General features: G+C 30.6%; 1 protein-coding gene and 3 non-coding genes across 4 annotated transcripts in view; 1 reads left to right on the top strand and 3 right to left on the bottom strand.

Moving 5' to 3' along the window:
• Window positions 1–1323: 1323 nt before the first annotated feature.
• Window positions 1324–1395, top strand: TRNAC-GCA (transfer RNA cysteine (anticodon GCA)). The gene has a single exon. It is a non-coding gene; the product is annotated as a tRNA-Cys (tRNA).
• Window positions 1396–4554: 3159 nt separating this feature from the next.
• Window positions 4555–4628, bottom strand: TRNAD-GUC (transfer RNA aspartic acid (anticodon GUC)). The gene has a single exon. It is a non-coding gene; the product is annotated as a tRNA-Asp (tRNA).
• A 6-nt stretch (window positions 4629–4634) lies between these two features.
• Window positions 4635–5000, bottom strand: part of LOC111021972 (uncharacterized) — a 704-nt gene continuing 338 nt past the window's right edge. Inside the window, exon 1 of the mRNA XM_022299115.2 lies at window positions 4635–5000. This exon is cut by the window's right edge and continues 338 nt beyond it. The gene's annotated coding sequence lies outside the window, so the exon portion shown is untranslated.
• Window positions 4938–5000, bottom strand: part of TRNAY-GUA (transfer RNA tyrosine (anticodon GUA)) — an 84-nt gene continuing 21 nt past the window's right edge. The window contains exon 1 of the tRNA in view: window positions 4938–5000. This exon is cut by the window's right edge and continues 21 nt beyond it. This is a non-coding gene — a tRNA (tRNA-Tyr).

Raw genomic sequence — 5000 nt, 5'->3', positions numbered from 1 at the left:
CTTTGCAATATTTGACTGATCACAATTCTGTATATTCCATTTACTATAGAAGTTCCCAGGGAATTCATTAGAGGAATGTTTCCAATAAAAATTGTTTGTTCTTGCATATCCCTACGGGTTTTCCAAATTAATCCTGCAGATACGTATAATTCAGAAGAATATGTGAGTGATTCATATACAGCATCTCTTTCTTTTATCAATGGTTCTACCAATTTATATGTTTCCACAAATAATTGAAATTCAATTTCTTGATCTGTATCTTCAATTTTTGGAAACTTAGAAAGTTCTTCTGTTAAGCCATGATCAATGAACCTACAAAACCCTTCAAATTGTATCTGATTAAACCCAGGTATTGTAGACATTCTCTCATTTCCACCCCCAAGCATTTTATTTATTTCCCATTTATAAAAAAAATCCCATTATTTGCTTATTCATCATCAAATGGATCGATCTAGCAATGATGGAATTTATATTATGTTTACTGAATCACATGAAATTTTACCTAACTCCATAGGTGTAATAGATGTAATGCATGAAATACATATGAACGTAGGAATAAAGAGACTTTGATACTCAAATTGGAATTTGCAACAACTACAAATGAAATACAAAGCAATTGGTAAATTCTATTTAGACTTATGGAGTTTTGTATAGAATATCTATATCAAAACAAAAGTTAGTAAATTTCTACCATTATTATGATATTCCAATACGATTGGGTACTATAAATAGAGTCGGGATTTGATCCGCAGAAACAATATAGAATTTTTTTGTATTTTTTTAACAACATGGAACTTTTTCGTGGATTCCACTGTTCAAAAAAAAAAATTGTAAAAATAAAATTCCGAAAATTTCCTATAGGCATCTTATATAGATAAGATACCCAATTAGATTTAGATAATAGTAATCATTTATGTTCTGGGGTTTACATATACTCATAATCGCTATTATAATTTTAATTAAGAAGGATTTTTTTATGGTTATGGAAACGAATCAATACGGATTAGTAATGATTAGTTATGTATCAATTTTTATTTAGTTAGGTAAGGTATCCATTTGGGGATTTTTTTCTTATATCATTAGGTAAACCTAATTTTCAATTTTAATCCAAGAATCATTTATGAATTCACAATCAATAGTTAAAGTTAACGGTTCCCATTTGTCCTGAATTTTTTCTTTTGTGACTGAAAATCCACATTTTTTTTTATTTTCTTTCAATAGAAAAATAAAGCAAAGTTTTTCGGTTTTTAGTTTTAGATATTGTGTGTTGTAAGATACTATCAATCGAAGAGATAGAGCCAATCCAATATTTTGTATCGTTTTGGCGGCATGGCCGAGCGGTAAGGCGGGGGACTGCAAATCCCTTTTTCCCCAGTTCAAATCCGGGTGTCGCCTCATCAACAAAAGAATCGAAATACCTTCTTCTGTTTTGCTGATATAACTTTATGATTTTTTTTTCCAGCAGAAGTAAGCAGAAGAAAAAGCCTCTTTAGATTTGCTTGATTCTAAGCATCGTTGGGATTCTCTAAAATGCTATAAATCCTTGCGTCTAGGTTTCAAGAATTTAGTAGAGTAATGAAAAATAATCGTTAAATCTTGATATGATAGCCCTTCGACTACTAATGTAGTGTCTACTGATTGGGTCTTGAATTAGATTGAATAGACAGATAGGGAATCTAATTTCATTTTTAGTTACGGAAAGGAGGAAGATACTTTATATCCGGACTCATGAAAGTATCTGAGTGCTCGAGCATTTAATCAATATTATATTGACTGGATAATTGGCTTTTTTTTTAATCTTAAAAAAAGTGATATTAAGTAAAAAAAAAATTCTTTCTTTTCGATAAGCTCTAGTCACGCATGTAATAGGCCATGCCATTTCCCGATTGTCTCTATGAAACAATCGGGAGATAGTAAAGATTAGATAAAATGAGAAAGGAATATAGGGGTATGTGATAGATAGTGATCTATCTTGATTCTCTATTTTTATATTTATACTTTTTACTTAATGTAATGAAATGCAGGGCAACAAAAGAAAGACTAGGTCTTATTATTCCTACATGTTACTAAGACCCCTTTGATACTTACAAGAGTTTCTCTGCCTCTTTTATTTACTTGTGCTTAATGTTTTTCGATTATACTAGAAATCATATAATAACTTGTTATAATTCTATTTTTTGGATTGTTTCATCAATGGTGTTGTGCCCGAATCTCTTTTTGACTATGCGCTAGTGATTCCACTATTATTAGTGAATAATAATTATTAGTGAGCAATAATGGAATAATTCTTTTATATTCATAGAGATAGGGGACATAATTCACATGGATATGGTAAGTCTCGCTTGGGCTGCTTTAATGGTAGTCTTTACATTTTCCCTTTCACTCGTAGTATGGGGAAGAAGTGGACTCTAGAAGTACTACTAATTGAAGAATCAAACTGTATCGATTGTTTTTGTTTTATTTTATAGATCGTTCCGCTTTTCTTTGATTTTTTTTTTGTTTTGAACAGTGAAAAACAAAAAAAGAGTTCTGTTATTATTATAAGTTTGTAAGTGGATACATACTTTCGACACGAAAGAACATAGACATAGTGGTTGTCCAATGAGATACTACGCATAATAATATACTAACTCATAATAAGATAGTACCTCGGGTTAGCCACCCACATATTACGTGCTTACCACTTGTTTTATTTATTATTATTTATTTTATTAGTATTTTAGTTATTTTAAAAATAGGATTTATGCTTGTTTTATGGAACTCATTTCATATCATGGTTCAAACGTTAAAGATGGGGTTTGCTAATTCTTTTTGAAATCCGAAGATAAAAAGTTCCCCCGGAACCGAACCCCTGGATCATCTGTCAACTGCTCAATCAATTACTTCTTTCGAATACTAAAAAAAGATTAGTGGCCTTTCGATTATTTCATTTCAGATTCATTGTAATCAACATTAATTATGAATCAAAGAAATAGAATTGGGCCACTATGTATATTATATTAACATTACATATATGTAATTGATATGATATCTATATATAAATATAAAGATATATATTGTAGATTCATCTATATTCAAATTGATCTATATTCAAATTGATCTATATTCAACCTCTATTTTTATAGAGTACAATTTTATACACTTCAATAACAATAATAGATAGTATGGTAGAAGAATTCATATATTTCTTTCTACCATACTATCGGATCTCATAGAATACTTCTCTCGTAGAATACTGATAATTATAGTCCGCCAATTTCATTTAAGACGCGAAATTTTAATCCTTTTCATTTTTCTTATCTTCAATCATTGATAAGAACTAAAAAGTCAAGGTTAATTCAAATTAATCACTTTGACTTATTGTTTTTACGTATATTATAAGTAAAAAGGCGGTAGGAACTAGAATGAACAGTGCAGTAGCAATAAATGCGAGAATATTTACTTCCATAATCTCATCGTTTCATTTTTTATTCGCAATAACTCGGGATTTAATCCCATAGAGATGATAAATGTTTCGCTTGTAAATTCAATGGGATGCATTGCATCTCGATGATATCGAATCGTATTAAAATATCATGAATAACAATATCTGAGCTATAAAATCGATTCATCGTCGAGAATTGAATAGTATAACATAGCAAGATCTTTTATCCATACCGAATTCAAACAAAATGGGATTCCTGATGCAATCAAGAATTTCTTTACTTTTTTTTATTTCTAATTTTTTGAATTCTTTCTTTTCTATAATCTACTGACCTCTTGTCCAATGCAATCATCTGATGAAGTCTCATCAGACTACCTTTACCCTCACATTGGTTATAAACAAACTCAAGCAAACAATAGCAGCGAAATTCAAAAAAGGAAAAGTAGGGAGGTTCGAACTAAACTCCTTCCTTTTTTTGTACTGATCAAATTTTATTAAAAAAAAAATAAAAAAATAAACTAAACTTAAACTTTCAAAAATTATTAATTCACTCACTAAGAGAGATAGATGGGATCTTTGTTTGTATTAATATCCTCTTTCCTTGAATTAGTAGTGGAACGTATATATCAAAAGTTCAGTGTGATATTTGACTGAGATAGATTGTTTCAAATTAAAATTAGTAATTGAATTTACTAATTGAGGTTACACAAAATCGGGGCCAGAACGGATATATTTTGATTTAAGACGAAAAATTAGATCAAAGTTTACTATGTTAAATTTATTTTGTATCGTCCAAATTCCCTTTGTGTATGTGCTCCCGGGAAACGTATAGTACTCTATTCCATTACAAAAATCTGGCGTAATCAAAAAAGATAGACCCAGTACGGTATTCTTTCGAATCCTGAATATGATGCTACCAATAATTGTGGTAATTCACATATGTCACATATGTCTTTCTCTCATCAATCAGTACAAATAGAAATTACCACATTTTTTTGATGAAAAATGTGGAAAAAAAAATAAGAGAGATCCCGTTTGTTTGGGATAAAATTAAGTTATATTATTTGTTCTCTCTTTCACAGGAAAGGAAGAGCTGAATTGATGTATTTTTTTATTAGATTTGTATCCATCGGGACTGACGGGGCTCGAACCCGCAGCTTCCGCCTTGACAGGGCGGTGCTCTGACCAATTGAACTACAATCCCAGGGAAATAAAGTGTCCAACATATGTTGTTGATTTAATTTCCTTCAAACCTTTCTATGTAGATTTTTGATTCGAATTGTCATATTCTAACAGACAGAGACGCGAGTAATAGATTGATATGCGCGGGGACATGTACTTTAGTGAGAGGAGCATGGATTAATAGTCATTTTTTCGTTATTGTCAAATTGATTGATAATCAATCTGTCAATGAATAAAAAAATAGTTTTTTTTTTATTTTATTCTTCCGTATCAAGCATTTCTGTAGAAGGACAAACGGGTTATATCATTTTTTGGTGGATCCGCGAATTATTGGGCCGAGCTGGATTTGAACCAGCGTAGACATATTGCCAACGAATTTACAGTCCGTCCCCAT

This window comes from Momordica charantia, unplaced genomic scaffold, assembly GCF_013281855.1.
Source record: "Momordica charantia cultivar OHB3-1 unplaced genomic scaffold, Mcharantia_2.0 BLBB01000169.1, whole genome shotgun sequence".
Classification (NCBI taxonomy): Eukaryota; Viridiplantae; Streptophyta; class Magnoliopsida; order Cucurbitales; family Cucurbitaceae; genus Momordica; species Momordica charantia.
This window is presented reverse-complemented; position numbering and strand designations above follow the sequence as displayed.